Below are 27,659 nucleotides of genomic sequence, written 5' to 3'. Positions count from 1 at the left end.
CAACATGTGTAAGACTTAAATACATCATAAACTAACAAATTGAATAATGGCCGCGTAACGTCTACGTTCCATACAAATTTGCCCATTCTCCTTTTTTGATATTTTTGCTCACAAAAATATTAATTTTAATTTTGAAAAACAATGCAGCAACTTTTTTTTTTGAAAATCGATATTTATGGTGTTTTCTAGAGAAACGAGTTTTTTGTTTTTTTTTTTGTTTTGTTTTTTTTTTTCTTAATTTTCAGTTACAAAACTTAAATATAGAAAGTAGAGTATATAAAAAATTACTTCATAAGTCAACATATACCTTTTTCAAATGAGAACAAACTTTAACCATCGTCCGGGGTATCATCTAGCGTCAAAATAAAAGTGTGCAAGTTCCATTTAGGAACTTGATTCTCGAAAAACCCTTTAATAACGAATGCCCTAATGTAAAAGCTTTGACAAAATTTTCTCAAACATAACTTTTAGTAAGTCCGTTTTTTGTATGTATATCAAAACGGCGGCGGCGGCAAATGTATATTCAATAAAAATAATAATAATCCTTAAATTTTTAAATTAATTATTAATAACTGAATCTAGCTTTTTTTTTCTTTTTGCTTTTTTAATATACCTAATGTAGGTGTAATATTTTTTAACCTCAATTTTAAACACCACTAGCTACAAGAATTTATATTTTCTTAATGTGTATGTTATTAAGTAAACAAATGAACAAATAAATAAATAAATGACTATAACCAAAACCATGAAAAATCTATGCTTTTTTACATCAGTAGCACTATTGTTCAGAATATTTCCATCCAATTTTTCCAATTCAAAATTCTGTTTTTTTGAAGAGACTTCATTAAAAAATAAAATGCACGACTGGGTCGCACGTACTTGCTCTTGTAGTTCAAAGTATCGTTATCTTAAATATCTATCGGAAATTTAAGATTTTGTTTAGTGTCGAGAAAAAATACAAAAAAAAAATGAAAGTTAAAAAAATTACATTTAAATTTATTTTTTTCAAAAACCTTTTAAAAATTTTTTTTTTAAAACTTCTTTTTAATTTTTTTTACATTCGCCAGTTCAAAATTATGTCTATAAATTTTGAATAAAATTGACTTATGTTTTGATGAAATTTATGAACTTTAAAAATATGTCAATTTTTGAAAAACGGCAACGCCATATTTCCGTTCTCCGCATTTTTTGAGAAAAACTAAAAACGCAGTTTTGTTAGAATCAGTAAGAGTATTACGTACACTAAATTTAATCAAAATCGTTAGAGCCGTTTTCGAGAAATTTGCAATACCTCGAAAACGTTATATGGGAGATATGCGTTAAAACGGAGATATTAAAAAAATAAAAAAAAGGGGTCTAGGGAATTACGTAAAAGTCATCTGTACCAAGTTTCAAGCAAATCCATCCATCCGTTTAGGCCCTAGCTCGATGTACAGATGGACGTACAGACGCACAGACGCACAGACGCACAGACCGACGGACGGCATGACGAAAACCACTTTTTTGATCTTCTCCATTATCGTAATGTTGGTTTTGATTAAAACCTCAATTTTTTTTTTCTACACGAAACCAATACTTGCCCTATAGAGCAAGTAAAAAACGAAAAATTTAAATAATGGGCGTTTTTTTTAAATATAAAATCATTCAAAATACCTAAAATTACTATCAGCTAATAAGTTCATCCCAATAAAGACTAACAAAGTAGCAATCAACAATTTTTTATCTTCAAATCCCACTCAAAACTCAAAGTACAAAGTAGTTAGTATTCAGCAGCAGCAGAGCAGCATAAAAAAAAGTTAATTAATTCTCTTCCAATGGCTCGAACTCTCTCACTTAACTATATTGTTTCATTCCAGCGTAGCAACCAACTATAGCAATAGCAACATCAAAACAAAACCAACAGAAACAACAAAAAAAAAAACAGACAACAACTTAAAGCAAGCCAGCCGAGCTCGATGAAAAATAATAATTTTCCTATTGGGAGCTGGGAGAACCAAACAAACCAAATCCCAACTAGAAGACAACAACAGGTTTTTCCATACATCACGCCGCCCGTTTTCCACACACTCTACTCCCAGACCAGAGTCTATAGAGATTTTCCTCCAGACACCACCACCATTCATCTCTTCCTAACCTTTTAATCATTTGAATCAAATTCGAAAATGCAATATTGAGTGGATTTGAATTCCAAGCAAGCAACTACCAGTAGCCAAGTAGTGCTACGAACAGCATTCCCATCATTTGAGTGAGATCGTTTGAATGAAGCGGACGGTATCACAGACAGTCTGTCTTTTTTGTCGAATTAAAAATATTAATCGTATTTTAAGTTGCTTGCTACAAAATTTGCACACATCAAAAAGTACTGTTGAGAGTTGTCCACTGTCCAGTCGAACAAATAATTTACCTACTTTATTTTTTTTGTATTTTTAATTAGTCACTATAGTAACCCAGTAAATTAATTTACTGACAAACGAAATAAAAAATACAAATAAAAAGAAATCGAATTCGAATTCAATTTCTACTCTTGTTAAAACCCGGTTTTTATGAGCTGAATTTTCCATCGCGGAAATATAGTTAAAACGTGTTCCGCCTTCGTCGCGCCATTGGATTTGGTTGGATCCAGCGAACATCGTCGTCGTCTCGACCGTCGAAGTTGAGCTCGAGTGCTGTTTCATGTTGTTGTTCTAATATTTGTTGAATTTAAATTAAACAAACGGAAAACCTGTTTTGTGTTTACTTTTATACAAAATAATTAAATTTAAAAAGAAGAAAACACATTTTCAATTTAATTAACGTTTTATAGAAATTATTCATGCTATTTCAAGCTTGGTATTTAAACCAATAATTCAAATTTAATTACCTAAAGGAGTTTAACCTGGATTTCCCATATTGTTCAATCTAATTAAGGTAAATAGAAATTTTTCATTTCTGTGTGGTATTTCAAAATAATATATGTACTTTAATTAACAATGAATTTCGGAGAAAAGTCTTAAGGTTAAACTATCTTAGTTTGGCAAATTTTTTTTGCAACCTTTCGTTAACCTATTTTTCTTACATTTTTTGTTTTTGTGGGGGTCTTTAATAGTAGATATACCTATTCGAAAAAAAAATTGTAGTAATTCTTTCAAGTTATTTTGTTTTGTTCTTTGTTGTTTATTTTTCATTTAATGCTTCAGTTGGAATCATCTTTATGCAGGGTCGGATCTTTCAGTTTTATAGGGTCCAATATTTGAAAATATTAAAAAATATATTTTAGATGGCCGAATTAAGTCATATATGTATAATAATTATCAAATTATAATTTTTGATCTGATTCTGTTCCACACTTCAAAAGATGTTTCGTTTTCGAAAAAGAGAATACCTATTATAATGGATTTGTGGTATCAAGACTTCAGTCTCAAGTTAAATTAAATACTTAATAAAAAAAAAAATGCATTGGGAATTAAAAAAAAAATAAATATTTAGGTATTACAATAAAAAGTTTTTGAATTAAGAAAATTTAAATTTTCTGCATTAAAAAAATTTTATTGGTTTTTTTGCAGCTATATTCTCCCAAAAAAACCTTTTTTACGCAGTCTTCGTTGAACTATAGATACCGAAATTTTTAAATAAGCCAAACATACATTAATTTTGCATCTGATTTTTCTGGCGGTGTGAAAATGATTAGCATTGCTGATGGCGATTATTTTGTCATTAAACCTTTTTGATCGTTTTTTCAGCGTTTGCGTTTGTTTGGCGATTTTTCTGTAGTGTTTTCGAAGCAAACATTTTTGGCTATTTTAAAAAATTTTCTTTTTTTTTAAGATAATGCCTTAGTTTTCGCCATTGTATACGAACTTTACTAACAAACTATCGTTAAATACACGAAATTCACAATTATTTTCAGTGGGTAATTAATTTTGAACATTAAAAAAAGTCAGTTCACTGTGGCGTATGAGTAATCAAAACATGAGGTATTTGCATTTCATTCAATTAAATTGTAAAATTGCAGAAACAGTGACTATGTTCTTTGAATTTTTTTTTCAAAATATCTTGGCACTTAATATATTACCAATAAAATTGAAAATATGATCTAAAGTTAGTTTCAAGAGGTCTAATAATTGGGCTACATCATTTATAATATTTTTACAAAATTGCATTTATGTTTATTAAAAAAATTCTCAAATTTTTTTTATCAAAATAGGTATTTTTATTCTGCAATACTTTTAGTAGGTATTACTAAAACCAATAACTTGTTAAAAAAATTGAATGGAAAATACCATTAACAGCTAAGGCTGTAAAAGTAACGACAAAATGAGTACCCGCATGTATACGTTACTTTTGATACTAGTACCCGCATCAATAATATCGTTAGTCGTTACTTTCGTATGTTTCGCATTTTTCGCATATTTCGTATGTTTCGTGTGTTTCGCATGTTTCGTTACTTTCGCATGCTTCGTGTGTTTCGTACATTTCGTATATTTCATGTATTTGATACGTTTCGTATGTTTGTTATTTTAAGTATGTTTCGTACATTGGTATAAGGGTGTACAAATTTTTTTTTTGAAAAAATCCAAAAACAATTTCTATAATCTAAGCTACATTTTAAGGTCATAAACATTAAAATTAGTTGCGGCATTCTCATGTAATAAGAGTTTAAAGGTAGCTATATTGAATTTTTTTCGATTTTTTTTTTAATTAAACGTGGAAACTTTTTTGATTTTTTTCCAAATTTTTAGACAAAACTTTGGTAATTTTTTGTTTATATTCTTTCAGTAATCTTATCACAATTCTTTGGAGACCTTTATTTCAAAAGAACACCGCGCAGATCCCGGAATATTAACATTTCAATACAACCATGTCGAACAGTTTTTCATTTATTTTTTCTATTGAGAGTGATTTTTAAACCTCGTTTTCTCTGCTTTTTTTGTGTTGAAAATTTTGCACCGAAAATAAACTAATTTTTTGAAAAACCAAAAAACTTTTATACATTCTTAAGCTAAATATCAATACCATTAACACCAAGGCCATAAACAGATTGGTTGCGTCGTGGATATACATATTTCGGCCAAATAGAGAAAATACAAAAACGTCTCTTTTGATATTTCTGTATAAATTATCGACAACACAATGATGATTGAACCTTGGCACTACTGTTTAAATCGAGACAAAAGTAAACTCCAGATAATTATCTGCAGTTAGCATTCTGACTATGGTCACGATACCGACACGAGATGCGAAATGCGACAAATTGAGTGTATCACTTCATTTCGTATCTCTTACATCGGATTTAGTATTGAAACTGGAATCGCGTCGTTACTCGTATGTTTCGTATCTCGTACGTTTCGTATGTTTCGTTACTTCAGTACCCAGTAACGAAACATACGAGTAACGATACTGTTTAGAAAGTAACGTTTCGTTACTCGTTACTGAAGTGAATACCCGCATTTTAGTAACGAATACATACGATTTGCTACAGCTCTATTAACAACCGATACATTTGTTTTCTTATTTAAAAAGTAATATCTTTTTTAAAAAAGTGCACACTAAATTTTTTTTATTTTGGACCTTAACAAATTAAATGTGAAATGAGATAATTAAAACCCAATGCGGTTGATGTGGTCAATGTATTTTGATGAGGAGAATTATTCTTGATAAATTTTGAGTTTATCAAGTTAAAAAAATGGCCCTAAACTATATTAGGTATTTGGTATAGATAATACGGCCCTGCATTAACATTCAGAAGAAGAAGAAGCTGAAAATAACAAAACAAAAAAAAGAAAAGACGAATAACTTATTATTACCACAAGAATGAGTCATCCTATATCTTTCGCAAAAAATATACAGGGTGTCCCATAAGTAATGGATCAAACGAAATATGCTGATAGGCCAACTTAAGGACTCTCAGAATTTGGTAACTTGTTCATCCCAAATCCTTACGGTTTTCGATTTAATGCAGTTTTTGTGAAATTTCAAAAAATCCCGGCTTTGCAACAGTATTTTGCTTCCTCCGCTCATAATTGATTTTTGTTTTTTACAATTCTTTCACTAAAACATTGCCTAATAATAGGAAATAATTATTTAATCAAAATATTTTTTATTTCATACACCATTTTGCTGCAAATTAATTAATAGTTCCATGTTTTATAAAAACTCAATTTCTTTCTTTTATTTCAGAACAACACCCTGACAAAAATTTGTATGGTGTGGCATTGGTTTATTATTTTGAAAACTTGCTGTGTTATTGCAGTTTTCAAAAATGTATAAAAATTTCCAAAGTTGAAATTAGAACGAAAGATATTATAATTTAAATGTAACAAAACAGGGCTTTTCAGAGAAAAATAACAAACAAAAATCGAGACTTTTATTCAAAAAGAAATAAACAAACAACAGTCGAGAAAATGTGTTTATTTTTCTTCGTTATTTTTCTCTGAAAAGCCCTGTTTTGTTGCTTTTAAATTGTAATATCTTCAGATCTATCTTCAACTTTGAAAACTTTTATACATTTTTGAAAACTGCAATAACACGACAAGTTTTTAAAATAATAAACCAGTGCCACACCATACAAATTTTTTTCAGGGTGTTGTTCTGAAATAAAAGAAAGAAATTGAGTTTTTATAAAACATGGAACTGTTAATTAATTTGCAGCAAAATGGCATACGAAATAAAAAATATTTTGATTAATTAATTATTTCTTATTATTAGGCAATGTTTTAGTGAAAGAATTGTAAAAAACAAAAATCAATTATGAGCGGAGGAAGCAAAATACTGTTGCAAAGTAGGGATTTTTCGAAATTTCACAAAAACTGCATTAAATCGAAAACCGTAAGGATTTGGGATGAACAAGTTACCAAATTCTGAGAGTCCTAAAGTTGGCCTATCAGCATATTTCGTTTGATCCATTACTTTTGGGACACCCTGTATATAGGAACACTGCGCCAGCGCACTTACCTTTTTTTTTTGTTGTTACTATAACCATGGAGTCGGCTATTTGCGTGGTCAGTCAGTGCTATTTTTATTTTCTTGTTTAGTCATTGAAGCTGGTTTGGTAGTTAATGCGCGAATAATGCAAAACTTTTCTCATGTTGTTGGGTTTCATATGATGTTCGTTGGCCATAGGAGAAGGAGAATTCTTTTTTTTATGTTTTTTTTTTTTTGTATTGGTCGTCAATGAGTTTCCTATGCAGATAAGTACAGTGTGTAGTGTAAGTAAAGTGGTAACCGGTAAACCATTAAAATGAAACAAAAATCTTCTCGCTTTTGACCCTATCGTGGGATCCAATGATTGTGTTGACGGTAAACATTGCGTTGTCTGCTTTTAAAGGGCGTTTTGATTTCGTATGCAGTATAATTAAAGTCTTTATTATAAGGTTGAGCAGGGTTGTAAAAAATCATTTTTTTTCAGTGCAATTGTTTTCCATTAGAAATTAAAAAAAAAAAACATTTATTGCAAATACAAAAAAATTTGCATTAAAAAAAATATTAATTGCAACTAAAAAATATTTTGCATTAAAAAAAATGTTATTGCAACTCAAAAATATATATATCCATTGAAATTAAAATATTTATTGCAACTAAAAAATATTTTGCATTAAAAAAAATGTTATTGCAACTCAAAAATACATATTTCCATTGAAATTAAAATATTTATTGCAATTAAAAACTATTTTGCATTAAAAAAAAATATTATTGCAACTCAAAAATACATATTTCCATTGAAATTAAAATATTTATTGCAACTAAAAACTATTTTGCATTAAAAAAAAATATTATTGCAACTCAAAAATACATATTTCCATTGAAATTAAAATATTTTGCATCAAAACAAATTTTTTTCCAAATTAAAAATTTTCTGCATTGAAAAAAAAAATTAATGCGAAATGTGTGCATTTTATTTTTTTTTTTTTTTTTAATATTTTGCCGAATTTCTTACAGTTTTGACTATTGAATTTTTTTTTTCAATGCAGAAAAAAATTTTTTTGCAATAATTTTTTTAATTAAAAATAAAAAAAATAAAATTTTAATTTTCAATGCAAATATTTTTGAGTTGCAATGACATTTTTTTTTCAATGCAAAATATTTTTATTTAAATATACCTACCTATTATTTTTTTAATGCAAATAATTTTGCAATGAAAATTGTTTTTTTAATGCAAATTTTTTTCAGTTGAGAAAAAATAATTTTTTTTTTTGATATTTTTGATATTTTTAAAACTCTCAGGTTGACACAGTATTTTTTGCACTAGGTCTTTAACTTTGAAAATCTGTGTATTTGAGCGATATGCTGAGTCTCGGATGTGTTCCTTTTGGCAACAATTACCGCATTTTTATTTATGTCGATATTTTCAATACATTTTGAGATTATTCTCAAATAAATTCACAGACGCTGGTATTCATCAGCATCAATTGATTTAATCGCAGATAAATCCGATAAACAAAATATGTACCTACCTATATAATTAAGTAGATATCCACACTTGTAGCTACGAAAAAAGGGTAAAACCCAAGCTATTGTTGTAAACATACTGGAAAAATTCACCTGCGCCTGCGTCGCTATTAACATTAAAGTAATCATTTTTTTTTTATAATTTACATAAATGCAAAATTTATTGCTATAAAACGTTTATTTTTTATTTTATTTTTTTTCCTCACTTTTGCTGTCATTTATAAACTTATTGAAATTCCTATCGTGTCTTGTTTACACACTGCACAACAATACTTAAGTGCATTTTAACCAATTTAGCATTCAACGCTCGAGATCTTGCAAAGAGTATTGTTGATGGACACAAGGGAAACATAATAAACATCAAAGCAAATAGTAACTGAATATGTATGTAAGGTACTTGAAAACTCCTTGAAAGTGATTTCCAATTCATTTTCAACAAACAAAAGGTAAAACTCATGAATGTATGTATTTGTGTAAGGTACCTAAATCCTGGATGATGATGATGACTATACCTAATGGTATATGTCCATTGTGTCAGTCATCAACATCTTTGGTTCTTTGGCGTGGTGAACCCAAGCACTAAGGTTGATACAAAGATATTACCACGGATAACCATTATCAGTTTTTTGTATTTCTTAAGAATTGCAAATACATTTTTTTTTGTTAGTCATGTTGGACAGCTATTTTAAGTACCAAGAAATCTTACAGTATGTACAAGAAAGAAAGTGTACAGGATGTAAGAAAATAGTTCTCGTTTTGTAGATTTTGTATTAATGAAAACAATTTTTGATTGTAAGTTAAATCTTTGGTTGAAATCAGAGTTTTTCGCGATTTAAGCGTTTTTCCAAGTTACTCAAAACTGAAGCTCGATGGAGCTTAACTGTCTCCGGTTAAGGATTCAGGGCATCAAAAGTAATGACAACTTTACTGTTCTATGTGTGCCGGCGAATTAGAACGTTTTTTCATGTGTTTTCCATTTTAATTTCACGTCAAAGGTACACGAAAAAATAAGACACCTTAAAATAAGATGATCCCCACTTTAATTCCTATCTTCATAAAACAATACGATTTCCGCTTAAAATTAGTGGAATCCGTTAAAATTCTATTATTTTTAGAGTGAATTTCATTTTTAATAAGAATTTTCATCTTAAAGTAAAGCACTCGCCTAGTAACCAAAGAGTTGTAGAATCGATTTCCAGTGGTTACCAGTTTTTTTTTTTCTTTTAATTACTATGCCTGCAAATAAAAATAAGAAGATTTGTGAGCTTAATTTAAGGTGGTGGATGCAGAAATCCACTTACTTTAATACAGATACAGAATCTGTTTTTTTTTTCCTTTGTGCACCTGCATATGTTATCTGTAAATTATAAAATTCAAAATTATAATAGGTAAAACAACTTCGAAAAATTCAATAAAAAGGATTAGTTCAAAAGAGTTCAAAAAGATCGAAAGCAAGTTCCAAAAAAGACTAAATAAATTGAAACAAATTTAAAATAGATCTTTCTCAAACAAAGTTTATTCAAAAATCGACATTTCAATCAATCGATACTTATTTTTTCTGCTTTAATAATTAAGTATGTACTTTCAAATTTCATTCAAGCAAGAGCTGTGAACTATAATTACGGTTACCATCCGTCCCGGTTTACCCGAATTAAATGATTTCAACAAAAACGCTCCCATAAAATAGTTTAGGAAATCTTGATATCAAAATAAGGAAAAATTATGAAAACTTATTTAAAAAAATCTAATTTTTTTAAATCAATATTTTCAAAACGATCCAACGAATTTTTTATCTGTCCCGGGTTTCGCTTCCAGAAATATGGTCACCGTAACTATAATACAAAAGGTGAAGCTTGATTACAATTAAGGCTAAATTGGAGCGAAAATTTTTTGGTAGCTTTGCGAAATGCGATTTGTGTTTTTTGAGTGCGAATTTTTATTTGATTGTTCGCAGACCACAGTTGTTGGACTCATTGTTTTATGCAATCTATGTTAAATATGTAAATCACTTATTCTCTTTGAGATTTAAAAGAATTTATTCGCACCCACATGCTTAACACTAGTGATTTGCCTGTTGCGTTCGCCGGGTCAACCTCAAAAATCGATGGCATTCTTCCCGGTTTTGAACTGTCGCTATTCTGAGGCCAGCTTATTGAAGACGGTATTTTTAAAATGAGTACTTATTTATGTGCTTAATCTCCTAGTTTGAATTAAGTTCCTAAATTAAAGAAGCATTTTTTGACGCTAACAAAATAATTTTTTATACAAATCCAATATTCTATCTGTTTAGGGCATTATCTGAAAATTGGTCTGCTAACTTTAAAACAATTTTAATCGGAAATCCGAACAAACAAGCTGAAGTTTCATGAAATGCAGCAACTGAAAAAAGTCACCTCCAAGCTATTTTGAAAGATGTAAGCCAATGTGCACAAGACGACATCGAAAAGGAATAGTTACAAATGCCAAGTGATATACGTCTTGAAATTTTTCAAAACTTATTTACTTCGGATATTTAAATAAATTTAAATTTTAAATTTTTTAACTATTGAATCGGTATAAATGCAATGAAACAAGAATAGCATCTAATCTCTATTAATCATTCAGTTGATAAAAAGGAAGACCATTTGAATGACAAAAATATACATAAATTATTTGCATTATAGGCACAAAAGAATCCGAAGGTCAATAAAATTAAACGCTCACAGATGTTTTCTTATACATATAGACACTCATTTGTGTCATTTTGAAAAGATTATCATCACAATAATTGAATTATCAAAACAAGAAGAAAAAAATAAAAAAAAAAAAAAACAATTCAAAAGTTCAAAAAACCGATCACAATTTTACCAAACAAAAAAACAGCTTGTAAAGGTCATCGATAAGTAATAATTAATCGAATCAGCATGATCATTTGAACATACGTCATCTTTGACGAATAAATCAAAAAAGAAATATTTTTATTTTTATTTTATATTGCGTGCCAAAACGAAGATTGATCAATTAATGAACGCAAAAGTTATGACTAAGCAACAATGGCAAATAAACGAAAAGAAAAAAACCCAGTTCAATAAACGCACCAGGCACCAAGTGTACTTCATAGTTTAACGACTATAACATCTAAATGTGTAATGTTTGTACCTGAAACTTTAAGTTGAGGGTTTCAAGTTTAAAAAGTAACAATTCAGATCTAATTAAATGTTGCAATTTAGTTTTTAGTTTAGTTTTTCGCTATTTCCATGTGTAAACAATGAAGTGTTTCATTTGTAATAGTCAAGAAAGTAGAGTTGTCAAGTTTTTTTTGAATGCATTTGAAATTAAAAGAAAAATATTTATTGCAAATAAAAAAAACTGCATTACAAAAAATAACTATATCAACTGAAAAAAATATTTGCATTAAAAAAAATATTTATTCCAACTAAAAATATTTGGCATTAAAAAAAATGTTATTGCAACTCAAAAACATTTTCATGAAAATACATTTTTTATTGAAAATAAAAAAATTTTGCATTAAAAAACAAATTATTGTAAATAAAAAATTTTCAATGCAAAATGTGTGCATTAAATATTTTTATTTTTAACATTCGTTTAATTTCTTACAATTTTGAGTCTATTAGACCATACATTAGGTCCAATGTTATAGCTGAAAGCTGACATAGATAAATAATGTACGATCAATTAGTCAAAGTTGTAAGAAATTCTACCAATATTAAAAAAAAAATATTTAATGCAAACATTTGCATTGAATTTTTTTTTTAATGTAGAACATTTTTTACTTGCGATAAAATTTTTTTTAATGCAAAATGTTTTTATTTATAATATAAATTTTACTTTCAATGCAAATATTTTTCATTTTCAACAACATTTTTTTTAATGCAAAATATTTTTAGTTGCAATAAATATTTTTTTTAATGCAAATATTTTTCAGTTGCAATGAAATTTTTTTTTTAATGCAATTTTTTTTCCTGATATAAATATTTTGTTTTTCAATGCAATTTTTTTTTATTTGCAGTTAATATTTTTTTTTTAATTTTTAATGGAAAACCAATGCATTAAAAAAAATGATTTTTTTTTTCAACCCTGTCTGTAAGTAGGAATTAATTTTGCTAATTTTTATTTTTTCACTACCGAACAATTCTTTCCGGACTATAATTTGGTCTGAATATGTTTTGCTTTTATTTGCTTAGACTCTCATTATTTTATTCACTGCAACAATTACGATGATGATGATGATGAGTCCTTTCTAAAGCAATAAAAAAACTAAAAGAATTGTCATAAACAATTGTTTTGCATCAACACGTTTTTTTTTTGTTGTTGTCAACAAACAACGACAATATAATAATAATTGTCAACAAAAAATTCACTACACACATATGTAATCACAGTTGATGAAAATACTGCTAATTTATGTAATTGAATGTATTTTTTTCTTATTAAATTGCTTTTCACAAAAACAAATTAGATAAAATTCAAAAAATTCCAAAAGTGAAAAAAAAATAAAACATAGGTACTCAAATAATAAAATGTAGCTATACACATTGAATTGACGACATTCATTGAACCAAAAAGAATTAAGCCAAACAAAATCGAATATAGAAATAAATTGAGCGTTTTGGCGTACAGAAATGTGAAAGTGGTCACGTTTTCTAATAACAGACCTGGATTAGAAAAAAAATTAAATGTTTTAATTTCAGTAAATGAGTCAACAAAAGAAACAAAAAAGGTTTTGTGTTGTTCAATTAAATGTGTGTGTTTTGTTGCTGTTGATGATAATAGTGTCAAATTAAAGTATGTAAAATTTCATTGTTTCTAATAAAGCATTAGTTCACAGGGTTAATATTGTAAATAAATACCTTGTGTACGTTTCATGACTACATTTTCAGACAGAAAATCATTTGATAAATTACTATCTCTTGGACGTTGAACCATAACTAAAAGGAGATAATTCTGAAATATAGAGATTTCAAAGCTTCCGGTATTTTTTTGAATAGTCTTGTCAAATTCGGCTTTGACATAAATACTTAGCACACAAATTTTTAACATTTTTCATATTATTGTTTTTCAAAGTCTAAGCATAAAATAATAATTTGGCGTATTCTCCCTTCCAGCACTTAACATGCGCCCTTTATTTTTAACTATTTACTTCAATAATGTTGTTTTTTTTTTCACGGAAAATTATATACATTACATGCCTTGATAGAGGGTTTTTATGGTTTTATATTGAAGAAGTAATCAATGGCACCAGACCTGAAAAGCAATATTGTAAACTCGTTAATCAATAAAAATTATATTTTCTTATCCCCAGTAACCGTTCTTGCACTTTTAATACCGTTTAACAATTTCTGTTGGTAAAAGAAAGCTTATTATTAGATTCTTATATTACACCCAATTTAAAAATGTTCTTTGTCTAAATGACAAATCTTATAAAAATCTTATAACACAGGGTCCACAAAGTTTTTATAAAAAAGAAATGAAATGCATGCAAAAAAATGTTTAAACCAAGAAAGAGGCTTAACTTTTCTCAAAAAATACTTTAAAGTATTGACATCAAGTATTAAATAAATAAATGATCTCGTAATTCTAGAAAAAGTAACGAAGTGCTTTTGGTCTTTTCTGCTCACCCTACGTTGGGGCAGGCAGTACGTATACGATACTTTGGACAAATATTTTAACTTCACTTCCGATACTGCTTTCTCTATTTTAATTAGTATCCACTTCGATTCTAATTGTTCCTCTATTAAATTCTGGCCACTTGCATATAAAAATTTATCATAGTGGGCATGAAGAAGCACCTTAGACCTCTGTGTCCCAACACAAATGCTTTTAAATAAATGTTACTGATCTTTTTAAACATGAATATTTCACAAAAATAAAATTGCACAAATTCGATTCTCAGGCTATCCCAAAAGTAATGGTCTAAACAGAAAAAAATTTCAAGACTATCATATGGGGTGTTAGAATTCGGGCACTTGTTCATCCCGAATATTTACGGGTTTTGGTTAAATGCAGTTCTTGTGAAATTTCTATAACACCGATAAGTGTAACTGAAATGGTATGAATTACACTGGTCTACAAAATTTAATTTTTTTTTGTTCGGATACTAAAATATACTTCTTTCTATAGGTTTTTGTAATATTTCAAAAACAAGAGCAAATAGGACATTTCTGTCTTCCAGATTCGAATTCAGCACACCGAAAACCTATAGAAAAGTATATCTTAGTCTCGGCACCAAAAACCTTGTAGACCTGTGTTATCTAAATCGATTTTCAAATCCGTTTTTCTGATCGAGTCATCTACCATAAATTGGAAACGAGCCGTGAAACTTCTTTCATAAAAGGAATTCAGTCTTAGTCCAGCTGAGACTGAGATTAATAGCTCATAGAGTTTGTATTTGTGGTTCAATGAAACCCTATACAAAAATGAAGCTTTGTGAACTTTTCAATGAAGTAATTTTCAAAATAATTCTCAAATGAAAAAAAAAGTCGTAAAATGCATTCTTAAAAAATTTGGGGTCTTTTTTTGATAAAGATGTAAGTCCTCAAAGTCAAAGGGACATAATTATAAAATGAAAGTTCTCAAAATGTGTAATTTTTTTACTTGCTTCATAGTTCAAGTAGTGATTTCATTAAAAAACAATGATTAAACCTTAATGTTGTTGATGACCAAGAAGTTCTAAAAAGTGAATTTCCTCATGACTTTCTTTTGTTATTCGAAAAACACGTTGATTTTAATTAATTTAGTAAAAACTGAAATTTTCAACTTCACATTTGCAATTAATTACCTAATAAATGCAAAAAAGTGCATTTTGCCAAATAAATCGAAAAATGGTCAAGTAAAAACTTGTAGGGGGTATAATTAAAAATGTTTTCCATATATACATCAATGCCCGGATAACCAGCAGCGGCTAAAAAACCTTAATCTTAATCTTACGGAAGTCCTGTTTAGTGTATTATTTCAAGTAGTTATACTCGATTTTTAGAGCAATCAGCCACTATTTTACTGTATGTTACGAAAATAAAATTATTTTGTATTGTCAATGGGTGAACTAAACGTTGTGATTTATTTGATTTTATAATTCAGTAGAATAGAGATCAATTGAAGGGTCAGAAGGCAGAGTAAAATAACATTAGCCTTGAAAATCTTATTAATGACGAAAAAGGTATACATTTACACAAAATGTGCTCTTAAGTGGAAAACATTTTGCATTTCGCGGTACTAAGCTTATTAAAAAAATGAACAATAACTGTAATTTAAAATGTACAAATAATTAATTAACATCATTGCAAGTATTTGAATGTATAAATATATGCACAGCGTAATTGGAATTAATTAACCAACCATCCGTAATGTAATCGATATCGAAATAAGAATTGCAATATACAAACCCATAGAAAATTATTCTGTATTCTCGATTGAATATTAAAATTAGCAAATGCTGTCTTTCTCTCAAACAGAAAAAAATACTTTATAATTGTTTTATTCAAATTATTTTCAAAATTTAGCAAGATAATTAATCTTCGTTGTCCATTTGAATGCAATCGATAAGAAGTAATACTATTTAATTAGTCTCTGGAAGAGAATAATTACACGACCGATCGTTTAATGAAAATTACTCGTAAATATAAAATTTTAAATCTGATAAGCCAAGTTGAAGGTTAATTAGATATATGAAGATGCAATATGCAAATAACTAAAATTAATTATACTATTTTTTTAGCTAATGATTTGTTGCTTTTCATTTGAAACAGCAAATAAAAATCCATAAATCATTGCCTTTTATTTGAGTGGCATTATTATCAATAAAGCAACAAGGCAAATTTCTTTATTTTATATTCATGATGCCAAAAAAAAAACGAAAAACAACAAATAAATTTAACCATCAGTGAAAAATAATCACTAAGCTCAATGAAATGTAAATTCAATAAAATAATATTGAGACAATTAAAATGAACTTGATTTATATGAATTTGATGCTCATGGCACGTAATGTAGATTGTTTTGTTTTTTCTTTTTTATATTCATGTGTAATTTTGTCATCGCGGTATGTATACCTATGTATTTGCAAATTTTGAATAATGGCATTTTTACGTCAATTTCAACCTACATTTAACTGATTAAGATGCTTAACATTTTGTTAAAAATGTAATGAATTTAAAACCGATAGCTAATTTAACTTTTTACATTGTCAAATAAAAATTTGAGTAAAACAGTATATAGAGCAAGATCCCAGGGCCGCCAGACATTACTTATTTTCTCAAGAAAAAAATGTATGGAGTTACGTAGTGCTAGGATCAACTAGAACCTTTTTCCTATATTAAAAAATTGCAACCTTTTTGAAGTTTTTTTCCTACAGATCAAAAACGGTCTGTCAAATCGAAAAACCGTTAATGTAATAAATGAAGGTAATAAAAAGATTTACAACTTTTACTTCAAATTAATTTTCAAAAAAGCTCAAATAAAAGAGATATGACGAAAATATGGTTTCAAAAAAAAAAACCACCCTAACTCTTAAACCGAAGGTATAATCGAAAAAAGTAATTTAACATATATTGTAGTAAATTAAATTATCTTCAAGTTTGCAATACATTTTTTTTCTGTAGATTCAGAAAAACGTGAGTTATGTGAAAAATTGCAATTTTTATTAAAAAAAACAAAATGGCGGCCAAATGACTCTAGATGCGATTGTGCAAAATGTGGTTTTCGCCGCGTGTCTTGATACTCTTTCGAGTCCTGAAGTCAAAATATTTTATAAAATTTTTCCTAGACTTCCATATAATAAAATCCAACTTTCCTGTTTCCCTTTATGCGTGTCTGGCAAGGTGTCGGCGCAGGGACATAAGTCCCCGGGACATAAGTCCCGAATTTTTTTTTCGGGACTAATATCCCACTTTACTGGGTCACAAGTCCCGAATCCAATTCGGGAATTATGTCCCACCTTACTGAGACATTAGTCCCGAAAAAAATTTTCGGGACTTATGTCCCACGTTTTTTTTTTGTATAAATATATCTATAGAGACTATTAAAGACTACAGCTGACGAAATAATAGAACCGATATTGTTCTCACGATTTTTTTTCGTAGTACCAACTCCGATGTAAGGTACGGTTACAAGCTGTTGGAAAACAAAAGCAAAGCTTGCAAATTTATTGGTAAGTCGAAATTGCATCGTGACAAAATATAAACAAATGTATAAAGTGAAAGTTTAATAATTGATATTTGTGATAACCGATATCAGTACTTACCAGGGTGAAGCGGAAAAAATTTCTCAGATTTGAATCTCTTTAATTTGCACAACCCAAACGCGGAGCGGAAAAAATTTTGCCCACGGGAGAATCCATTTTGAGGTGTGCAAATAAAAATTCGCGCGAATTAATTAAATTTTGAAATTTATCAAGGTAAAAATCCTCGTTCGAACACCAAATATGAAGAACGTTTCGGCAAATGCTCGGCGCCTCTAATATCTATGATAGATGACTTTGGCGAGAACATCAGAGTTCTACCATTTTCTTTTTATTTTGATAACTTGTTTACGGGTTTTCCTTTTCTCACGTATCTCAAGGCAAGAGGTTACAATGCAACAGGAACCATTAGAGAAAATCGAATCCCGGCAAGTTGCCCCATCGAGCATAAAAATAAATTGAAGAAGATGCCTCGTGGATCATACAAATGCATAACAATGAAAGAAACTGGCATAAAATTGATAAAATGGGTTGATAACTCGATTGTTTGCATTGCCTCTACTTGTTTTGGTGCACTTCCAACTTCTTCAGCATCTCGATATTCTAGAGAAGCAGGAAAGAAAGTAAGCATCGTGCGGCCTTGTTCCATAACGGAATATAATAAATATATGTGTGGAGTTGATCGCCTGGATCAAAATGTCAACAATCACAGGATATCTTACCGTGGGAAAAAATGGTGGAGCTCAATATTTACTTGGCTCGTAGATGTGGCAGTAAATAATGCCTGGCAGCTACACAGAGGAACGAAAACATTATCACAGTTGGAGTTCAAAAGGTCCATAGCAGTTTACTACTGTACACACTATGGTGAACTTCCAATCCAACCTGGCCCAAAAAGAAAACGACGAGAAGATGACGTTATGAAAAACATTCGCTTTGATAGGACTGACCATTTTGTAGCTCCACTAGCAAAAAGAAGACGCTGCGCAGGAGATAACTGCAAAAGTGTTATGAGCACAAGCTGTGTAAAATGTAATGTTGGTCTCTGTGTAAAATGCTTCCAAGAGTATCACACACAATCATAAATATTGTACATTATTCTTTTTAAAATAAAAATAATTATTCCGTTTAAAAATTTATATAGTTTTATTTCATATGACTCAAAAAAAATTTTTTTTCAGAAAAATCAATACGGACCCTAGTGGTGCTAGCGTGACCGTATGGTTACACTTCAGAAATGGTCATACCTGTGTTACCTGTGCATGCTCAAAAAAAAAAAAAATATATTTAGGTTAAGAAAATGCTAGTGTATAATCCCTGAAAGTTTCATTGCAAAATTCGAACAAAATAATTACAGCACAGCCCGGGTTAAGTAAAAATGTATGTGCAGACAGCTGTTTCGATGAAGTGATGTCAAACGCAACAAAATACTCGTATGTTCTCCTGAAAATTTAAATTTATTTATTTTTATTTTTTCGAATTCTGTTAATTAAGTAGTCTTTATCACAAGTTAATAATTAAAATTCCCTTTGAAGAATCAAAAGCGATTAATTATATTTAAACAAAATTAATTACATATTAAAAATAGAATTTTTATAAAATACAATGAATTTGTGAGAGCAGTATGGATTAGATCTTTCATGACTTTTTAAGTCAACATTATAACTTGGATATGAACCCATTGCAATCTGATCTGACCAGTCAAAACACTTCCCCAACCTAAAAAAAAAAACTTCTTTAAAAGACAGAATCACTTAAAATAACGTTTCAACTATCAAATCTAAACGTTATTTAATTAAGAATGAATGTTTAACTAAAAATAAATACTTATTAATATAACTTAAACCGACGTTGGTAACCGTGGGAAAAATAAGCAATTGTTAGTTAATGTAGGTTATACATATTTATAATTGCTAACCTTCTTTGGCCTTATTTATCTTGCAATAAAACATTAACTTTATTTTTAATAGCACATTAAAGTACTTTGCAAATTATGTATTTAAAATTAAAATTTGGTTTTAAACACGAAATCTAGAAATTAAAGTAAATATTACCTAAGCCTCTATATTTTGTGTACTTGTTGTACAAGCAAGCAGATGATTATTACTTGCGATATAGGTACTATAGGTCAAGTTAAGGAAGTAGTATTACACATAAGAGCCAACTTTTGAAATAAAAAAATATTTTTTTGTACTTATTAAAGGTACACTCCGCGAAATAATTATAAGGACAAATTTATTTGATTCGTCTTAAGATATGTAAAGGATATTATTTTTTATTTCTTTTATGAATTAGGAGACATGTATATGAGGGATTGTTTCCCACCATTTGTTTTTATTTAATTCATTAGAATACAATAATACAGTTATTTTTTCCGGGTCTGGAGCGAAATAATTATAGGGACACATCTGATTTTTGCACTAAAAGTGAGGTTTAGCGAGATCAAATGTAAACAAAAGTAGGCAAAACAGTTAGAAAATGAATTTAAACCCATTATGACCATTTCATAAGTTAAATTTTTCGGTTATTTTAAAATAAGGCGTGAAAAATCCTTGATCCAGGCAGAAATGGGCAAAATCAAGGCCTACCATGAATAGGGCTTGTGTAAATGGGAAAAACTGGAGGATTAGAAACGTCCGATTGTGTAATTGATAATTTAATTTACAAAGGTGACATGTATGTTTAACTAAAACGATCAGGGAGGAAGCCTTTGGTCGAAGAGAGAGCCAAAAGTGACAAAAAATTAAGTATTTTTCGTAAGAATTTGACAGTAAGAGAAATTTTCGAGAAAATGAAATTGGAAGTGAGAGTATGTTAAGTGCACTAAATAATGGAGGTGGACTAAGCCCATTCCTGTGAAGGTAAATGGTGAAAAACGGCGCTCTTGCCGAGACATAAATTGCCCGCCTTCGCCTCGGCAAAAAGCATAGGTTCTGGGATGAAAAATGGAAAAACCGTTAGGTACACCATCTAGGCTATCCAAATTAAACTTTCTCTCATTGATGAACTTAAAAGTTTTTCCATTTTTCATCCCAGAACCTATGCTTTTTGCCGAGGCGAAGGCGGGCAATTTATGTCTCGGCAAGAGCGCCGTTTTTCACCATTTACCTTCACAGGAATGGGCTTAGTCCACCTCCATTATTTAGTGCACTTAACATACTCTCACTTCCAATTTCATTTTCTCGAAAATTTCTCTTACTGTCAAATTCTTACGAAAAATACTTAATTTTTTGTCACTTTTGGCTCTCTCTTCGACCAAAGGCTTCCTCCCTGATCGTTTTAGTTAAACATACATGTCACCTTTGTAAATTAAATTATCAATTACACAATCGGACGTTTCTAATCTACCAGTTTTTCCCATTTACACAAGCCCTATTCATGGTAGGCCTCGATTTTGCCCATTTCTGCCTGGATCAAGAATTTTTCACGCCTTATTTTAAAATAACCGAAAAATTTAACTTATGAAATGGTCATAATGGGTTTAAATTCATTTTCTAACTGTTTTGCCTACTTTTGTTTACATTTGATCTCGCTAAACCTCACTTTTAGTGCAAAAATCAGATGTGTCCCTATAATTATTTCGCTCCAGACCCGGAAAAAATAACTGTATTATTGTATTCTAATGAATTAAATTAAAACAAATGGTGGGAAACAATCCCCCATATACATATCTCCTTATTCATAAAAGAAATACAAAATAATATCCTTTACATATCTTAACACGAATCAAATAAATTTGTCCTTATAATTATTTCGCGGAGTGTACCTGTACAAAACTAATCCGCTTTCAACGAAAATTTTTATACAAGAGGGTTTAAGCAAAGGTAATATTAAAATTTAAGAAAATTTTCAAAAAACACGCTTTTGGATTTTTAAAAAATATTTCAAAAATTTTTTTCAAAAAATCAATTTTTTGAAAACGGTTTGACGAAAAATCTTTAAATTTCGTTTTTATGTGTAAATTAATTATTTCTTCAAAATGGCATACCAACTTTTTTTTTTGAAAAATGTTAGAAAATTTTTATTTATAAAAAATTATTTTTTTAAAAAACGGCTCCTACGATTTTCGTAATTTTTTTTTTTAAATACCTTTTTATACAAGAAATAAAATGGCATACTTGTTTTTTTGTAAGAGATCATTTAAAACGGTGTTTAATTAATTATAAAAACAGATTTAATTTGTTTTATACTACTTTTGAAATTTCTTCAAAATATCAAATTTTAAATTTCTTGAATAAAAACAAAAAGCTTTAAAATTAGAGTTACTTTAAGAATAAGAGCAAGTACGTGCGACCCCAGTCGTGCAATTTATTTTAATCAAAATCGTTGTTCATGTTGTAGGTTGTAGCTGAAGATTGATACAGACAGACGAACAGAATTGCGGTACTTACTTTTGTTGTAATTTCTTTTGTTTAATTGTTATCTCAAAGGAAAAACAAAAACAACATCTTAATGACTTGAGCTCCAAAAAAACTATGAAATATGATTTTTCAGATGCATTTTAAGAAAAAAAAAAAAAAATCAAAATAGATAGAGCCTTTTTTTAAAAACTATTATTTTATAAATAATTAAAAAACAAATTAAGTTGGAATGCCGATTTGTAGCAATTATCATCATCTTAAATCAAAAGTAAAAAAAACTCATTGCCTAGTTTTATGTTTAGACTAGCTGTCCCGTCGGACTTCGTTCCGCATTTTTCTAGTATTTATTTCCAATTTTGGCTTTGTAATGTGTTAACCTTTCCAGTACAGAAAAATCAGGCCACAACTTGATATGTGGAGCACAAACATAAAATTCTATCAAGTATTAAAAGAAGCAAACCATTGTACGAAGTTTCATTAATGTTATTATTAAGGTATAACAACATAAATATTCAGCGGAAAGCAAAATGGTGCTATGTCCTTAACAGATCGTATGGAGTTACAATAATTTTGCTTTCCTAGGCGATATGTATGGTGTATGCATGCCACTGTTTTTTTCTGTTATTGGCAAGGGTTATTTGCGCAAATAGTTAAAAAATGTTTTTGAAAACAAAATCTTTGTGTCTCGAATTCCTTTCTATCACTTGCAATCGCTATTAAAATTTGATATTTTTTGGCTATTTAGGAAATTCAAAAAGTAGCAATTTTTTTTGTAAATTGTAAAAAAACCGACTTAAAGTGAAAAGATTCCGTCTTAATTCTATGCATACGTCTAAATATTAAAACATTTTCTTAAAAAAATCAAATCATTTTAAATTAATGCGGAAATCGTATTAATAATTGGGAGTTGAAACATCTCAAACAAAAATATGCAATTTTCCTAGAATTTGACAACAGTGCCAACTACTGGGTCCAATCATGAAACAAATCATGTCTCGAGTGAACCTTGTCTTAACACAAAATTTCACAAAAATCTGTCCAGTCATTCGACCCCACCTATGGAATTTGCCTATAACTTGAAAACAGTGCCACCTACCGGATCAAATTATAAAACAAAACTTGTACCGGATATACCTTATCACATGCACAAAATTTCACAAAAATCTGTCCAGTTATTCGACCCCAAATATGGAATTTGCTATAACTTGACAGCAGCGCCACCTACCGGGTCCAATTATAAAACAAAACCTGTCTCATAATTTTCACACAACATTTCAGAAAAATCTGTCTAGTCGTTTAGAAGGAGTAGGGTCACAATCAAACGCACAGGAGAAATATACATAATAGATACAAACCGTAACTCTGATTGATGACACCTTGCATAATGGTGCCATACACATACTTTTGTTGATCGTTTAACTTCAACAAATTGGTCGATTTGGAACAACCAATCCGAACTGTGCCAATGCTTTACTCGCAATAATCAAACACGTGTCCTCAATGAGGATCATAGATTGAATATACCTTTTATTCGTGCAGTCCATATGTGGATTTAATGTCACAATACTCATAATTATTTGTTTCACTCAAAATCAGGCTTTTTTTAATTATTTTGAAAGCTTTACAAATTAAGCTTAGTTAAAATTTTTAAAAAGCGAGAGTGTTTTTTTTACTCGTACAAATTGACAGCTATGTAAAGATGCGAGAAAAGGTATTATTTTTTTTGATACAAACCATCTACATATTAATACCTTTCAAACAAAAAAAAAAATTACCAAAATCGGACCAGCCAAACGCGAGTTTATCGGCCACACACACTAAACGAACTCATTTTTATATATAAGATTTTTCTAAAAAATATCAAATTTTTTTTAATACAAAAATGTATTTCTTCAAAATTTTATTTTTGATTCATGTTAAAATTATAAAAAATGCTTTTGTATTACAAATTCGTTGAAATTGAATAAGTTGTTTGGCAGAAACTCAGAAACAAATTTATGGGAGGTACCATAATTCCAAAAATCCCTCATCGGCCCATCCGTTTAGGCTTTATTTTAGCTTGACACTTTTGTAACACTACAAAATCTACGAACAAAATTACTCAAAACGAACTAAAACAATTTTATTTTTATTTGTATGTTGCTGCACGTAGATTTGAAAATCAACTTGATATTTTATTGCAACCCTTACCTTATGAACTTCAATTTAAGAACTAGACGCTTTCGACTTTATACATTGACCCTTTATGCGAAAGCCTGATTGTGTTAGAATAATAATTGCAGTCATGGTTATTTTCTTCTTTTTAATTCAATTAAGTTTGTTCTCTAATATACATATTCCAAGCAAATTCACAAATCAATTCACTTAAAGATCGTTTGCCTTATACTCAGGCCTTGTACTTTGCATACATATAAAACCTTATTCAAAAAAGTAGTTCAATGATGGGGGTCAACCTCAAATTGATATCAGATCAAAATTGATAAGTCGCGTTGCATTGTTTCAATTGAGTGCATTGCCTTCCATAAACGTTTGCTGTCAAAGAATAACTTAAGTACAAAAATGAAATAAAGTAGGTAAACTAACTGACAGCTTAGGAAAAAAAAAAATAAATAAAAAAATCAAAACCACTGACCTACAATTGCTGTTGCAGAAAATGCAATCGCTTTTCTGACAGAGACACCATTCGATCGCATCAGCGCCCATCAGCATAAACAATAATAAATACAAATACATACATATTTGCAATATTATTATGCTATAGTTTGCTTATAAGTTATAAGTAATAATAATTATTATAAACCATTGATACTATAAAGCTGATGAAGAAAATTGCATCACGAATGCGTAATAAGTTTTTTTTCTGTTTGTAGTTTTTTGTTATGAGTATTTTAAATGTTTAACAAAAAAGCTGAATGTGTAAGCATATACCTAATAAAATTGGAATGTTTTGAGGAATGTTGCTGGCTACAACCACAATCTGATTTCCCAATTTGGTTGTTTAGAATTTGGAATTTTATTCCATTTTTACTTTCAAGTTGAATAACCCTTCTTACAACAAACAATTACTCGTACATATAAACAACACATTTGGTCTGTTGATACATTTACAGGATTAAGACCAGAAATGAATAAAAAAAAAAAGATTTCCAGAGCAGATTGTATCGCAACACGAACGTTAAATGCCAACTCCACCATCAGATACTCTCAGGTACGAGTATCCAGCGCAATTATTATGCCCATTCTCTTTTCCGAAAAGCTTTAATGCAGCATAAGAAAAAAAAAAAACTAGAAACATTGAACAAAAAATAGTTCAATCGTGAAAACGCGGATTGATTTTTCATTTTTTTTTTCTTTTGTATATTGTTGTTGTTGTGGCTTTATTTGGGTGGGTGAAGCATGGTTATAAGGTAAAGGTGTGTGGGAAGTATTAGATATCTATGCCACCTCACGTTTTAGTTAAACTTAAATCTTTGTTAAGATAAATAATTTTTTTTTTTTTTCTTTTTGTTGAACTTTGGTGTAGTAAATTACGAAATAATTGAAGGAAATTGTTATTACAGTTCGGTACGTACATTGGTACTTTTTATAGGCTAAACAAAAAATTGTTAAAATTGTTGGATCTTTTTTTGTATACTGAAGGTATTCTAAAACATTAAAAAAAAAAATGACCTAAAAAACTCTAAGGAAGAGAGACTAGTAGTAATTGTTTATTCAATGTTGAAATTTATTAACTGCATGCTAACTACCGCTGAAGGAAGTACCTACTCATATGTATTGGAACGCGAACTATGCAGTACCGGAAATGGGTTCTAGGCCTTACTTTACTTTCTTAAAGGATATCAGAGTAAAATTTTGGCCTACATTAGGTTCAACAACACCATTTATTTAGCCTCTAATTTGAGTTCTTTTTATAGGGTTTTTGGTAGACTAGGTACATTTTTCTTCTAACCCTTTTTCATTCTTCAAGTTGTGTGAACCTTGATATATCTTATATTTTTATACTACCTACATATATATCGCAAACTACATCTAAAGTCTTGAAGGAGTTTCTTGTGTGAAATTATGTTATTTGGTTTGGTACTATACGCTTGACGTGAAATTTAAGTTTTTGTTTTAATCAAAAGGGAATTAGCGGTGTTCTCTAATAACTTCACCATAACCTTATTTCTAAAATGCAACAGCGAGTTAGTATGACTTAGTTGTGATTTTATTTATTCTTGTCTTTGTCTCATGTCACTCGGCAGGTATAGGTAAACGAAGATTCATTAAAGACTGAAAAATTGCTTTTATATTCTTTTAAACAAAACAAAATTTCAATTATTTTTTGAAGTATGTATACAATTTTCTTTTAATTTTTGTTTAAATATTATTTTTAGTGGTCTGTGTTTTGTTTGTATTCCATGAAAAGTAGAATTCTTATAACACTGGTCGGCAACGAAACCATACTTTTCTAAAAGATTTTTGTGTGCTGATTCCGTTTTCGAAATATTTTAATGTTATCAGGTCAAAAACGCGTTTTTTTGGTGCTTTTGACGTTGAATTTCATTACCGTTAAATACTTTTTGTTGCAAAACTACTTATTCAATCTCCAAAAGCCATATTTTATCGTCTTAAATATGTAAAATTTTTTTTCAAAATAATTTTTTTCTAAAAGTTATTTGATATAGAAATGTATGATATCTGGAAATCTTGGTGGTTCAAGTAAATTATTGTTTTTTGAAGCAGATTTGAAGTCATTTCCAGTTTTCGACTCCTGATTTGGATGAAACAAAAGTAAAATATTACCTAAAAATATATATTTTAATGATACGAATATCAACGTACCTAATATAAATAAAATTTTTCTTGTGGAGAAATTACTTTTTTTGAGGGAAAGAGGAAAATATTTAACTAGTACCGAAATACCATGTTAATCACTAAATGTATTTTTGTAATTCGGTTAAAAAGATGAAAACATTAGGCGATTAAAAGTTTAAAAAATTCATTTAAATATCGAAAGCAAAAGGGTGTTTTTTGAGGGAAATTATAAAATCGAATTTTATAACTTAACATTTATTTCATGACCCTTTTAATGCAAAATTTTTCAACTTTCCTGGACTATTATCTGTCTATATAAATGTACATTTCTATATAAACTGTCTTATTTAATGTAAGATACTTTTAGTTCAAAAATTTTAACAAAAATAATAATAATGGAAACAATGCATTTGGAAGTAAAATTTTTAGAATCTTAGAAATGCTAAAATGTTTGCAATAACTGAAGGCCTAAAAAACATTTTTTTGTTTCTAAATACAGATTTTGGGGGTATTATGGAGTTATAGTATATTTATTGTGGAGATATAGTATACGGCTTTTCTTTGATGATTTTGTAATTTAAAAGTTTTGTTTTTGTGCACTATTCTCGAAAGGGTTACATTTTTTTTTTTATGTAATGACATTTTTGTAAATCAATCTAAACTTCTTTTGTAGTTTGCAAAGTTAAATGTAACAAAGTGTTGCAAAATATAATTCTTAACGAAGAATTTAATTTTTTTTATTTTGTTATAGATTCGGTACCTTAACTTTAGCACTTGTGAGCTTGTGCATTTGATTGGATGAATCTATTTTTAAAATAGTGATTCAATTATATTTAAGATGAATCCCCAGATTATTGCCATGAATCAGCAATAGGAACCAGTTAAACAAATTATTTGTCATT

The 27,659-nt window shown here is 29.0% G+C and overlaps 1 protein-coding gene across 1 annotated transcript in view; it reads left to right on the top strand.

Annotated features, from left to right (window-relative positions):
- The first annotated feature begins 2,021 nt into the window (after positions 1-2,021).
- The window catches only part of LOC129916804 (mucin-2), a 77,815-nt gene continuing 52,177 nt past the window's right edge, over positions 2,022-27,659 (top strand). The window contains exon 1 of the mRNA XM_055996948.1: positions 2,022-2,907. The gene's annotated coding sequence lies outside the window, so the exon portion shown is untranslated. The remainder of the gene's footprint in view (positions 2,908-27,659) is intronic.

The sequence above is a fragment of the Episyrphus balteatus genome, chromosome 3 (assembly GCF_945859705.1).
Source record: "Episyrphus balteatus chromosome 3, idEpiBalt1.1, whole genome shotgun sequence".
Lineage (NCBI taxonomy): Eukaryota > Metazoa > Arthropoda > Insecta > Diptera > Syrphidae > Episyrphus > Episyrphus balteatus.
The sequence above is the reverse complement of the archived record's forward strand: the minus strand, read 5'-3'. Positions and strand labels throughout refer to the sequence as shown.